At 48.0% G+C, this 14,103-nt stretch overlaps 1 protein-coding gene across 6 annotated transcripts in view; it reads right to left on the minus strand.

Moving 5' to 3' along the window:
- The window catches only part of LCK (LCK proto-oncogene, Src family tyrosine kinase), a 35,047-nt gene that overhangs the window by 13,231 nt on the left and 7,713 nt on the right, over positions 1-14,103 (minus strand). The gene's annotated exons all lie outside the window — the stretch shown is intronic.

The following is a 14,103-nucleotide window of genomic DNA, read 5'->3' on the forward strand; positions in this document are numbered from 1 at the left end:
GTACTCACACACACATTCACGCACACACCCTATACATACTCCCCCCACACACACAGGCTCCCACACCCACGAACACACACACTCGTCCACACACCCACACAGTCACACCCACATACACACACACACGCATTCACCCCCACACACACGCACTCACCCCACACACACACATTCTCCCTTCCCCCAACACACATTCATACACACACACAGGCACCTCCACACACTCACCCACACCCATGCACACACCCACACACTCACCTTACACACACACACACAGGCATCCCCTCCATAGATACCCCCACACACCCACACTCACACACACACAAACACCCACACACAGGCACCCCCACACCCCCACACACACACAGCCTGTGTTCTGAACTATTCTTGCCTTTCCCAAACACCCCATGCTATTTTCTTACTTAATGCCTTTGTACTTGTGGTTCTCCCTGCTTTGAAATGCGTGCGCTCGCTCGCTCTCTCTCTCTCTCTCTCTCGCTCTCTCTCTCGAGACAGGGTCTCCCTTCCTCTCCCAGGCTGAAGTGCAGTGGCGCAATCCCCTTAGACCTCCTGGGCTCAAGCAATCTTCCCACCTCAACCTCCCCAGTAGCTGAGACTAAAGGTGCACACCATCATGCCCAGCTGATTATTTTTTTGTAGAGATGAGGTCTCACTATGTTGCCCAGTCTGGTCTCGAACTCCTGGGCTCAAGCAATCCTCCTGCCTTGGCCTCCCCAAATGCTAGGATTATAGGCATGCACCACCGAACCCAGTCGGCATGCTCTCTTTTGTCCAACTGCTGAATTCTAACTCAACCTTCAAGGCTCAGCTGAAATATTACCTTTTTTTTTTTTCCTGCAACCTCTACCTCCCAGGTTCAAGCAATTCTCCTGCCTCAGCCTCCTGAGTAGTTGGGATTACAGGCATGCACCATCACGCTTGGCTAACTTTTGTATTTTTAGTAGAGACAGGGTTTCACCATGTTGGCCAGGCTGGTCTCGAACTCCTGGCCTCAAGCAATTCTCCTGCCTCAGCCTCCCAAAGTGCTGGGATTACAGGCACCTGGCCTAAATATCACCTAGTCTGAAGACTTCCCAATGCTCTTTGCTTCCCTCTCACCCCAGTCTCCTGCAACATTCTATTCAGACCTCAATAATCAACTTAGACACAGAGTTCCATGATTACTGATTTACATGTCAGCCCCAGGGTCCCACTGCCTTTCCCATACCTTTGATGAGAGTGGGGGTTCATCAAGAGCAGAAGCTGTAGTTTATTTGTCTGAAAGCCACCAGCACCCAAAATTAGTTAATAAATGTCAACTGGAACATGCAGTGTTAATGCACAGAGTCTCCCATCTGCAAAGGTCTTAGAAACCAGCAAGCCTAATCTCCAATTTTATTATTTGTTGATTTATTTTTGAGATAAAGTGTCACTCTCTTGCCCAGACTGCAGTGCAATGACCCAATCCTAACTCACTGGAACCTCAAACTCCTGGGCTCAAGTGATCCTCTAACTTCAGCCTCCTGGGTAGCTGGCACCACTGAGCCCAGGTGATTTTTTATTTGTTCTAGAGATGGGGGTATTGCTATGTTGCCCGGACTGGTCTCAAATTCTTGGCCTCAAGTGATCCTTCCTTCTTGGCTTCCCAAAGTGCTGGGATTACAGGCATGAGCTGCCATACCTGGCTAAACCTCTGATTTTAGATGAGCAAACTGAGGCCCACAGAGGTATGCTTAAAGTCACACAACCTATTTGGAGTAGAGCAAAGCTGGAGTTGCTGGCCGGGCGTGGTGGCTCACATCTGTAATCCCAGCACTTTGGGAGACTGAGGCAGTAAGACAATTCAAACTCAGAAGTTCCAGACCAGCCTGGGCAACATAGTGAGACCTCATCTCTAGAAAAAAAATCAAAAAATTAGCCAGGTGTGATGGTGCATGCCTGTAGTTCCAGCTACTTGGGAGGCTGAGGCAAAAAGATCACTTGAGCCCAGGAACTCAAGGCTGCAATGAGCTATGATTGTGCCACTGCACTCCAGCCTGGATAACAGAGCGAGAGCCTGTCTCAAAAAAAAAAAAAAAAAAAAAAAAAGGCCAGGCGCGGTGGCTCACACCTGTAATCCCAGCACTTTGGGAGGCCAAGGCGGGTGGGTCACAAGATTAAGGGATCGAGACCATCCTGGCCAACATGGTGCAACCCTGCCTCTACTAAAAATCCAAAAATTAATCGGGCTTGGTGGCAGGTGCCTGTAATCTCAGCTACTCAGGAGGCTGAGGCAGGAGAATCGCTTAAACCCAGGAGGTGGAGGTTGCAGTGAGCCGGAATTGCGCCATTGCACTCCAGCCTGGCAACAAAGTGAGACTCCGCCTCAAAAAAAAAAAAAAAAAAAAAAAAGTCCGGGCACGATGGCTCATGCCTGTAATCCCAGCACTTTGGGAGGCTGAGGTGGGTGGATCACGAGGTCAGGTGTTCAAGACCAGCCTGACCAACATGTTGAAACCCCGTGTCTACTAAAAATACAAAAATTAGCCAGGCATGGTGGCACACGCCTGTAATCCCAGCTACTCAGGAGGCTGAGGCAGGAGAATCACTTGAACCCGGGAGGCAGAGGTTGCAGTGAGCCGAGATCAAGCCACTGCACTCCAGCCTGGATGACAGAGTGAGACTCCATCTCAAAAGAGCAGGCTGGGCACGGTGGCTCATGCTTGTAATCCCAGCACTTTGGGAGGCCAAGGTGGGTGGATCACCTGGGGTCAGAAGTTCAAGACAACCAGCCTGGCCAACAATGGTGAAACCCTGTCTCTACTAAAAATACAAAAAAAAAAAAAAAAAAAAAAAAAAATTAGCTGGGCATGGTGGCAGGAGAATTGCTTGAACTCAAGAGGTGGAGATTGCCGTGAGCCTAGATCCTGCCACTGCCACCGCACTCTTCACTCCAACTTGGGTGACAGAGACTCTGTCTAAAAAGAAAAAACAAAAGAGAGACAGAGAGAGAGAATTCATGCTGGGTCTAAGTGGAAGCAGGGAGCAGTGGAAGTTTCTCATTAGCAAAACTCAGAAGACTGTCCCCATAGTTAGAGACCTAAGTTCAAATAGCAATTTTGACACTTACTGTGTGACTTTGCTGAAATAATTCCTCCTAAGCCTCACTTTTCCTCTTCTGTCAAATGGGGCTCTTCATCCATTTCTCATAAGCTCACATAAATGTTAGCTTAGTTTAGTGCTTAGAAACACTTTCACCAGTGCACAATTCTGTCCTACCAACTCCTGCTTTGGAAGGTGGAAGAATGGGACTGGGTAATTAATCTCCTTTGCTTTAGACTCCTATTTCTTTCTTTTTTCTTTTTTTAATAGAGTCTCGACTGGGCGCGGTGGCTCGTGCCTGTAATCCCAGCACTTTGGGAGGCTGAGGAGGGCGAATCACAAGGTCAGGAGTTCGAGACAAGCCTGGCCAACATGGTGAAACCCTGTCTCTACTAAAAATACAAAAATTAGCTGGGCGTGGTGGTGCACGCCTGTAATCCCAGCTTCTTGGGAGGCTGAGGCAGGAGAATTGCTTGAACCATGGAGGTGGAGGTTGCAGTGAGCTAAGACCACGCCATTGCACTCTAGCCTAGGTGACAGAGCAAGATACCATCTCAAAAGAAAAAAAAACAGACAGAATCTCACTCTGTCACCTAGGCTGGAGTTCAGTGGTGTGAACTTGGCTCACTGGAACCTCCACCTCCCAGGTTCAAGTGATTCTCCTGCCTCAGCCCCCTGACTAGCTAGGACTACAGGCATGTGTCACCATGCCCGGCTAATTTTTGTAATTTTAGTAGAGATGGGGGTTTCACCATGTTGGCCAGGGTGGTCTTGAACTCCTGGCCTCAAGTGATCCGCCCACCTCAGCCTCCCAAAGTGCTGGGATTACAGGCGTGAACCACCATGCCCAGCCTAGACTCCTGTTTCTTTTCTCTCTTTCCTTTTTTTTTTTTTTTAGACTTGCTCTGTTGCCCAGGCTGGAGTGCAGTGGTGTGATCTGGGCTCACTGCAAGCTCTGTCTCTCCTCCCTCAGCCTCCCTAAGCAGGTGGGACTACAGGCGTGCACCACCACGCCTGGCTAATTTTTATATTTTGTGTTTTGTATTTTTAGTAGAGACAGAGTTTTGCCACGTTGGCCAGGCTGGTCTCGAACTCCTGACCTCAGCCTCCCAAAGTGCTGGGATTACAGGCAATGAGCCACTGCGCCCAGCCCTAGACTCCTGTTTCTTTTCTTTTTTTTTTGTTTTTTTGAGACGGAGTTTCGCTCTTGTTGCCCAAGCTGGAGTGCAATGGCACGATCTCGGCCCACCGCAACCTCCGCCTCCCAGGTTTAAGCGATTCTCCTACCTCAGTCTCCCAAGTAGCTGGGATTACAGGCATGTGCCACCACGCCCGGCTAATTTTGTATATTTATTTATTTATTTACTTTTATGGGTATCTGGTAAGTATATATGTTTATGGGGTACATGATATATTTTGATAGAGGCATACAATGTGTAATAATCACAAAAGGGATAAATGAGCTATCCATCACCTCAAGCAAGCCTCTATTATTATTATTATTATAAAAACTAGCTGGGCATGGTGGTGCATGCCTATAATCCCAGCTGCTTGGGAGGCTGAGGCAGGAGGATCACTTGAGCCCAGGAGTTCAAGGCCACAGTGAGCTACGATTGCACCACTGCACTCCAGCCTGGGTGACAGAACAAGACCCCTTGTCTAAAGTAAATAAATAAATGAATAATAGTAATAAATTTTTTTAAGTTTTGAAAAGAAGCCCAACATACTGCCAGGCATTTGCATTTCTCTTTCTGCATTTGCATTTCTCTCATTACTTTTTTCTTTTTTTATTTTTTTTGAGACAGAGTCTCACTCTGTCTCCCAGGCTGGAGTGCAGTGGCGCGATCTCAGCTCACTGCAACCTCCACCTCCTGGGTTCAAGCGATTCTCCTGCCTCAGCCTCCCTAGTAGCTGGGACTACAGGCGCGTGCCGCCACACCTGGCTGATTTTTAATATTTTTAGTAGAGATGGGGTTTCATCGTGTTTGCCAGGATGGTCTCAATCTCCTCACCTTGTGATCCTCCTGCCTCGGCCTCCCAAAGTGCTGGGATTACAGGCGTGAGCCACTGTGCCCGGCCTTATTATTATTATTTTTTGAGACAGAGTTTCGCTCTTGTTGCCCAGGCTGGAGTGCAATGGTGTGATCTCGGCTCACTGCAATATCCACCTCCCGGGTTCAAGTGATTCTCCTGCCTCAGCCTCCCAAGTAACTGGGATTACAGGCATGTGCCACCACACCTGGCTAATTTTGTATTTTTTAAGAGACGGGATTTCTCCATGTTGGTCAGGCTGGTCTCAATCTCTCAACCTCAGGTGATCTGCCCGCCTCGGCCTCTCAAAGTGCTGGGATTACAGGCATGAGCCACCATGCCCGGCCTAATTTTGTATTTTTAGTAGAGACAGGGTTTCACCATGTTGGTCTGGCTGGTCTTGAACTCCTGACTTCAGGTGATCCGCCCTCCTCGACCTCCCAAAGTGCTGGGACTACAGACGTGAGCCACCGCGCCCAGCTCGACTCCTGTTTCTTAAACTGAGATACTCAGCCTCCCATGGGTACTGGAAGTCATGTCACGGTGTGCATTTTTCCAGAGCATGAGTGTTTCCTGACCTTATTCATGTAAGTTAAACAAACATGACCTATTATGGAGGAAAATGCAAAATGTGCATGGAATTTTAAATCAAATCAAGAAACTTTCCAGGAAAAGGGTACGTATTCACTCTTTCCCCTACTGTTAGGAGTCCTGCGGGGAGGTGGACATTTGGGAAATCCTGCTAGACCAGAGCACACCCATCTGTGACTGCAAATGACTTTTTGACTATTATAGCCTGAGAGTAATTAGCAACAAGAGCCCCCAGTAAAGGACTAACAGCAACCTGGAACTGGTCTCAGATAAGCTGAGCTGTTTTGTGAGGTAGTGAGCATCCTGTTGTTTGAGATAGTCGTATGAGCCTTGGGAAACCACAAGTTGGTTGTGTTGTAAAGAGAATACCAACATCAGATGGAATGTGGACTTAGACCAGTAAGGTCCCTGCCAGGCTTGACATTCTTGGAGCCTTTAGAAAAAGGCAAGAGAAAGATTGTAGAAGTTTGAGGTTAAGAAGAGGGAATGTATAGGAGGAAGGGAGAGATGGGAAAGAAGAAGGAGGAGAAAGAAAGGGAGGGGGAGGAGGGGGAAGGGGAGGGGGAGGAGGGGAAGGGGAGGGGGAGGAGGGAGGAGGGGAAGGGGGAGGAGGGGGAAGGGGAGGGGGAGGAGGGGGAAGGGGAGGGGGAAGGGGAGGGGGAGGGGGAGGAGGGGGAAGGGGAGGGGGAGGAGGGGGAAGGGGAGGGAGAGGAGGGGGAAGGGGAGGGGGAGGAGAGGGATGAGGAGGGGGAGGAGGAAGAGGAGGAGTAGGTGGAGGAGGAGAGGAGGTGGTGGTGGCGGAGGAGGAGGAGGAGGAGGAAGAAAGGGCATAGTAGCTCAGGCCTATAATCTCAGCCCTTTTGGAGGCTGAGGCAGGAGGATCTCTCTTTTTTTTTTTTTTTTTTTTTTTTGAGACAGTCTCGCTCTGTTGCCCAGGCTGGAGTGCAGTGGCATGATCACGACTCACTCACTGCAAGCTCTGCCTCCTGGGTTCACGCCCTTCTCCTGCCTCAGCCTCCCGAGTAGCTGGAACTACCGGCGCCCGCTGCTGTGCCCGGCTATTTTTTTTTTGTATTTTTAGTAAAGACGGGGTTTCACCATGTTAGCCAGGATGGTCTTGATCTCCTGACCTTGTGATTTGCCTGCCTCAGCCTCCCAAAGTTCTGGGATCACAGGCGTGAGCCACCGTGCCCGACCAGGAGGATCTCTTGAGCCCAGGAATTAGAGACCAGTGCCTGGGTAACACAGTGAGACCTTATCTCTACAAAAAAAATCTGAAAATTAGCAGGGCATGGTGGTGCGCCCCTGTAGTCCTAGCTACTCAGGAGGCTGAGTGGGAAGGATCACTTGAGCCTGGGAGGTTGAGGCGGCAGTGAGCCGTGAACACGCCACTGCACTCCAGCCTGGATAACAGAGCAAGAGAGCAACACCCTGTCTCAAAACAAGGCCGGGTGCTGTAGCTCATGTCTGTAATCCCTTTGGGAAACCAAGGCAGGAGAATTGCCAAGAGTTTCAGACCAGCCTGGGCAATGTAGCAAGACTCAGTCTCTATATAAAGGAAAAAAAGAAGAGGAAGAAGAAGGAGGAGGAGAAGGAGAAGAGATAAACTATGGTGCAACAGTGAGAAAAGGCCAGTAGAAGAAGCAGAAGGAATCTAGGTTGGAGATCATGGGGCTGGAAGCTGGTACCTGGTCCAGGCTGGGGTCAGGTGGGGAGGGAAAAGGAATCACAAGGCCTTGGGCTAGGATCCAGGAAAGCATGCAAGGCAGGTCCTAGATTCTGGACTGAATCTGGGCCAGAAAATCCCCGACTTAAGACTGGGCAAAAAGTGAGAAAAAGTCAGCCTATGTTAAATTAAGATCAGAGGAACTCTAGCTTTGCAGGGTATCTGGCCTCTACTGTTTCCTCTATGGCCCCCCAGCTACAGGTGGCAGATCCTGCCCTCTATAAGCATGTGAGCTTTGGAGGATAGGGCCTGGCAGCAATCGTAAGTCCATAGGATCTGGCAATGCCAGAAATGTTTGTAGTCAGAGGCTCCCAGCCTGAAGTATACATGCTCCCAGGAAGTCCCAGGCTAGTGCCGGGGAGGCCTTTAGGTTATTTTAATATTTCAAAAATCTGAAAGGAAATTCCACTATACTTTGTTTCTTGTTTTGACAAATTGTATTATTTATTTCTTCATTGCATACTTAATTAAATCGCTGATTAATTTTTTTTTTTTTTTTTTTTGAGACAAAGTCTCACTCTGTCACCCAGGCTGGAGTGCAGTGGCGCAATCTTGGCTCACTGCAACCTCCGTGCCTCAGCCTCCCGAGCAGCTGGGATTACAGGCACGTGCCGCCACGCCCAGCTAATCTCTCTATTTTTAGTAGAGATGGGGTTTCATCATGTTGCCCAAGCTGGTCTTGAACTCCTGACCTCAGGTGATCCACCTGCCTCGGCCTCCCAAACTGCTGAGATTACAAGCGAGAGCCACTGTGCCCAGCCAAATCTTTGATTAAAATGTAAACTTGAGGCCAGGTGCAGTGACTCACACCTGTAATCCCAGCACTTTGGGAGGCTGAGGAGAGAGGATCGATTGAGCCCAGGAGTTTGAGACCAGCCTGGGCAACGTGGTGAGACCCTTTCTCTATTAAAAGAAAATTTTTTTTAACTTGAAAATAAGAAAATTTGCATCTAAATGAGGTAGCTTAGTAGGTAAAAACTTTAAAATCATGAGATCCATGTGGGGAAGAGGGAGTGTAGAACAGGGAATGGTAAAAGACACTTTGTCTTCACAAGAGTTTAGGAAACACAAATACAGTTCATCAGCCTCATTTTAAAACTGGGGAAAAGGAGAGGTTCAGTGATTGTCCCAATAATACACTGAGGGTTCCTGGCAGATGCAAAACTCATATCAAAACCTTACATCCTTTTTTTTTTAGACGAGGTCTCACTACGTTGCCCAGGCTGGTCTCTAACTCCTGGGCTCAAGCGCTTCTCCCACCTCAGCCTCCCAAATAGCTGGGATTGCTGGCATATGCCTGGCTTGGCTCCTACATCCTTTATCAAGATCCTCTCCTCTACTTTTCACTCCCTGGAAAGTCTAAGGGTGGAGGGGGAGGGCTGAGAGGTCTAGGAGAATGTGAGGCAGGAAGGCAGGTCTGACAGTGTAGGGTCCATTTCCCATCAAAAATTTGACCACTGTGCTGTTAACAAAGGCTTTTCTCTTCAAGACAATCCCCCCTCTACCTGGAATGCACGTTTCTGGGTATATATTTACCTGCCTGTTGAATGCAAGTCTGTGCATATGAAAACATATGCAGTGAGCACTGTGCTTATGGGTGCATATCTGTGGGTTTTCAGGAGTCTGTGTGTGCAGAGGGATATATAACAGAATGAGACTATGAATAGCAGCGACTGTCCCTATGTAATTGTGAAGTCATATAGGCATACATCTGTTTATACAAAATGTGGGTATACCCCATCCTTCCGGTCTTCTTCTTTTTTTTTTTTTAAACAGGGTCTTGCTCTGTCGCACAGGCTGGAGTGCAGTGCAGTGGCACTGTCTCAGCTCACTGCAAACTCCTGCCTCCTGTGCTCAAGGGATCCTCTTACCTCAGCCTCCTGAGTAGTGGGGACTGCAGGCCCGTGCCACCAAGCCTGACTAATTTTTGTGTTTTTTGTAATGATGGGGTTTCACCATGTTGGCCAGTCTGGTCTTGAACTCCTGGGCTCAAGTAACCTGCCACCTTGGCCTCCCAAAGTGCTGGGATTACAGGCATAAGCCACCATGCCCAGCCTTTTATTTTTACTTTTTTGCAGTGACAAGGTTTCACCATGTTGCCCAGGCTGGTCTCAAACTCATGGGCTCAAGCAGTCCTCCCACCTCAGACTCCGAAATTGTTGGGATGGCAGGCATGGGCCACCATGCCCAGTCTAATTTTTATTTTATTTATTTATTTATTTATTTATTTATTTATTTATTTATTTATTTTGAGACGGAGTCTTGCTCTGTCCCCCAGGCTGGAGTGCAGTGGCACAATCGCAGCTGACTGCAACCTCCACATCCTGGGTTCAAGCAATTCTCCTGTTTCAGCCTCCCAAGTAGCTGAGATTACAGGCATGCACCACCATGCCCGCTAATTTTTATTATTTTTAGTAGAGACAGGGTTTCACCATGTTGGCCAGGTTGGTCTCGAACTCCCAACCTCAAGTGGCCTGCCCACCTCCGCTTCCCAAAGTGCTGGGATGACAGGCATGAGTCATCAGACCTGGCCTGTGGCTTTTTTATAATCATCACAAAATGTTCTGTGGACCACGGGCAGCCTTAAGTTTGACTGAGAACATTACATGCCCTAGTCAGAGGCAGCCTCGAATCTATGAAATTCTTACTCGTGACCTTGGATTCCTAAATTGGGAGAAAAGAATGTCCTGTTTCATTCACCCCAGAATCTGCCCTCATTGCTGGTTCTGGGAGCCCTGGGGATTCCTTTCATCTGTTTTTTTTTTTTTTTTTTTTTTCTCCCTTCTTCCACTTCTTTCTTTCAGACAATGAGAAATTTATATTAAGCTTTAATTTTGATTTTCTTTTTACTGACCTCATTTATTAACCTGGTTAGATCATGTTGGCTACTCTGCAATCTTTATCAAACTAAGACCAGAAGGAGTCTGGGCATGGTGACTCACACCTGTAATCCCAGCACTTTGGGAGGCTGAGGCAGTAGGACTCCTTGAGCCCAGGAGTTCGAGACCAGCCTGACCAACATGGTGAAACCCCGTCTCTACTAAAAATACAAAAATTAGCCAGGTGTACTAGGCGCATGCTTGTAATCCCAGCTACTCAGGAGGCTGAGGCAGGAGAATCGCTTGAACCCAGGAGACAGAGGTTGCAGTGAGCCGAGATTGCGCCATTGCACTCAAGCCTGGGTGACAGAACTAGACTCCATCAAAAAAAAAAAAAAAAAAAGAAAAGAAAAAGAGATTCTCCTGCCACAGCCTCCCAAGTAGCTGGGATTATAGGCACGCACCACCACACCCAGCTGATTTTTGTATTTTTAGCAGAGATGTGGTTTCACCATGTTGGCCAGGCTGGTCTCAAAATCCAGTCCTCAAGTGATTCACCTGCCTCGGCTTCCCAAAGTGCTGGGATTACAGGTGTGAGCCACGGCACCCGGCCATGCTCAGCTATATAATTAGTGGCCGGCGTCCGGCTACCGGGGGCCGTGGCTCACACCTGTAACCCCAGCACTTTGGGAGGCCGAGGCAGGTGAATCACTTGAGGACTGGATTTTGAGACCAGCCTGGCCAACATGGTGAAACCCCATCTCTACTAAAAATACAAAGATTATCTGGGTGTGGTGGCACGTGACTGTAGTCCCAGCTACTTGAGCTACTTGGGAGGCTGAGGCAGGAGAATCTCTTTTTTTTTTTTTCTGACAGAGTCTAGTTCTGTTGCCCAGGCTGGAGTGCAATGGCGTGATCTCGGTTCACTGCAACCTCTGCCTCCCAGGTTCAAGCGATTCTCCTGCCTCAGCCTCCGGAGTAGCTGGGATTGGAGGCATGCGCCTAGTATGCCCGGCTAATTTTTGTATTTTTAGTAGAGACGGGGTTTCACCATGTTGGTCAGGCTGGTCTCAAACTCCTGACCTCATGATCTGCCCACCTCGGCCTCCAAAGTGCTGAGATTACAGGTGTAAGCCACCACACCCAGCCCTTTTTTTTTTTTTTTTGAGACAGAGGACAGAGTCTCACTGTGTCGCCCAGGCTAGGGAACAGTGGCACGATCTCGGCTCACTGCAACCTCCAACTCCCAGGTTCAAGTGATTATCCTGCCTCAGCCTCCCAAGTAGCTGGGATTACAGTCACGTTCCACCAGGCCCAGCTAATTTTTGTATTTTTAGTAGAGACGGGGTTTCACTATGTTAGCTAGGCTGGTCTTGAACTCCTGACTTCGTGATCTGCCCACCTCGGCCTCCCAAAGTGCTGGGATTACAGGCTTGAGCCACCACCATGCCCGGCCAGCAGGAGAATCTCTTGAACTGGGGAAGCGGAGGTTGCAGTGAGTGGACATCACACCACTGCACTCCAGCCTGGTCCATGGAGTGAGACTCTGTCTCAAAAAAAAAAAAAAAAAAATTAGCCAAGCATGATGGCGTGATGGCATTTGCCTGTAGTCCTAGCTACCCAGGAGGCTGAAGTGGGAGGATCGCTGAGCCCAGGAAGTCAAGGCTGCAGTGAGCCGTGATTATACCACTGCACACCAGTCTGGGCGACAGGGGACCCTGTCTCAAAAAAAGAAAAAATTAATTAAATTAAATTAAATTAAAAAAATTTTTTAAGTTAACATTTTTTCTCCTCCAACTATAGACCTATTGATTTATTGAACATTTTGTCCAAAATGTGTGCCAGCTTCGTGGCTGAGTTTCTTGGGCCAATGCTTTACATCAAGAACAGGCAGGTGGTCGGATGCAATGGCTCACGCCAGTAATCTCAACATTTTGGAAGGCCAAAGTGGAAGGATCACTCGAGGCCAGGAGTTCAAGACCAGCCTGGGCAACATGGTGAGAACTCATCTCTACAAAAAATACAAAAATTAACCAGGTGTGGTGGTGCACGCCTGTAGTCCTAGCTACTCAGGAGGTTAAGGCAGGAGGATCGCTGAGCCCAGGAGGTTGAGGTTGCAGTGAGCCAATATCATACCACTGTACTCTAGCCTGGGGGAAAGAGCAAGAACCTCTCTCAAACAAAACAAAACAAACAAAGCAACACAAAAAACAGCAGACAAGACTATACTTCCTTTAGGGATCATTTCTTTAGTTCAGTTTCTCTGAACATGTAGAGCACAAAAAGTAAAAAAGAAAAAAGAACAAGCAGACTATTCTACTGCAGACCATTGTTGTACTCTGGACCACCTCATGGCAAAATCTGTCAGAAATCATTTAGAATAGCCAGGGCTGGAGGCTTACGCCTGTAATCCTAGGGCCGAGATGGGAAAATCACTTGAGCTCAGAAGTTCAAGACCAGCCTGGGCAACATAGTGAGACTTTGTCTCTGTAAAAATAAAAATAAAAGGCCAGGCGCAGTGGTTCACACCTGTAACCCCAACACTTTGGGAGGCTGGGGCGGGTGGATCATGAGGTCAAGAGATCGAGACCATTCTGGCCAACATGGCGAAACCTCATCTCTACTAAAAATACAAAAAATTAGCTGAACGTGGTGGTGCACACCTGTAGTCCCAGCTACTCGGAAGGCTGAGGCAGGAGAATTGCTTAAACCCGGGACTGCACTCCAGCCTGGCAACAGAGCGAGACTCTGTCTCAAAAATAAAATAAAATTAAATTAAAATTAAAATTAAAATTAAAAAAATGAATCATTTAAAACATTTTCTTCGCCTTTGCCCCTGACCCAGACTTGATTAATGACAAAGCTGCCCATGTTCAATAAAGAGCCTTAGCTATTCATGCCCACATAGAACCCTCATGACAATATCAAGCAATATCAAGAATCAGGGCTAGCAGGCATGGCAAATAATTTCTTCCTTTATTTTATTTTATTTTGAGACAGGGTCTTGCCCTCTTGCTCTCTTGCTCTCTTGTGCCACTGGAGTGCAGTGGCAAAATCACAGCTCACTGAAGCCTCGACCTCCCGGGTTCAAGCAATCCTCCCACCTCAGCCTCCTGAGTAACTGGGACAACAGGCATGTGCCACCACGCCCGGCTATTATTATTATCATTATTATTATTATTATTTTTATTTTTTTAGATGAAGTCTCACTCTATCACCCAGGCTGGAGTGCAGTGGTGCGATCTCGGCTCACTGCAACCTCTGCCTCCCAGGTTCAAGCAATTCTACCTCAGCCTCCCGAGGAGCTGGGACTACAGGCGTGTGCCACCACACCTGGCTAATGTTTGTATTTTTAGTAGAGATGGGGTTTCACCATGTTGGCCAGGGTAGTCTAGAACTCTTGGCCTCAAGTGATCTGCCTGCATTGGCCTCCCAAAGTGTGGGATTACAGGTGTGGCATGAGCCACCGCACCCAGCCTCCAGCTATTTTTTTTTTTTCTTTTTCTTTTTTTTACCTGAGAAGCTGTGAATGAGAGGGCCCGGGTAATTTTTGTATTTTTTTAATTTTTGTAGAGACAGGGTTTTGCCATGTTGCTCAGGCTAGTCTCAAACTCCTGAGCTTAAGCAATCCACTGCCTCAGCCCCTTAAAGTGCTGGGATTACAGGCATGGGCTACCGTGCCCCGTCAGTAATTAATTTCTAGTGGGTAAATCAGGGATGTGTCCTGGGCTACCTCCTTTTTCATATTTGTTTAAATACATAATACTTTTTTTTTTTTTGAGATGGTATCTCACTCTGTGGCCCAGACTGGAGTGCAGTGACACAATCATGGCTCACTGCAGCCTCGACCTCCCATAG

Source organism: Pan troglodytes, chromosome 1, assembly GCF_028858775.2.
Source record: "Pan troglodytes isolate AG18354 chromosome 1, NHGRI_mPanTro3-v2.0_pri, whole genome shotgun sequence".
Taxonomy (NCBI): Eukaryota; Metazoa; Chordata; class Mammalia; order Primates; family Hominidae; genus Pan; species Pan troglodytes.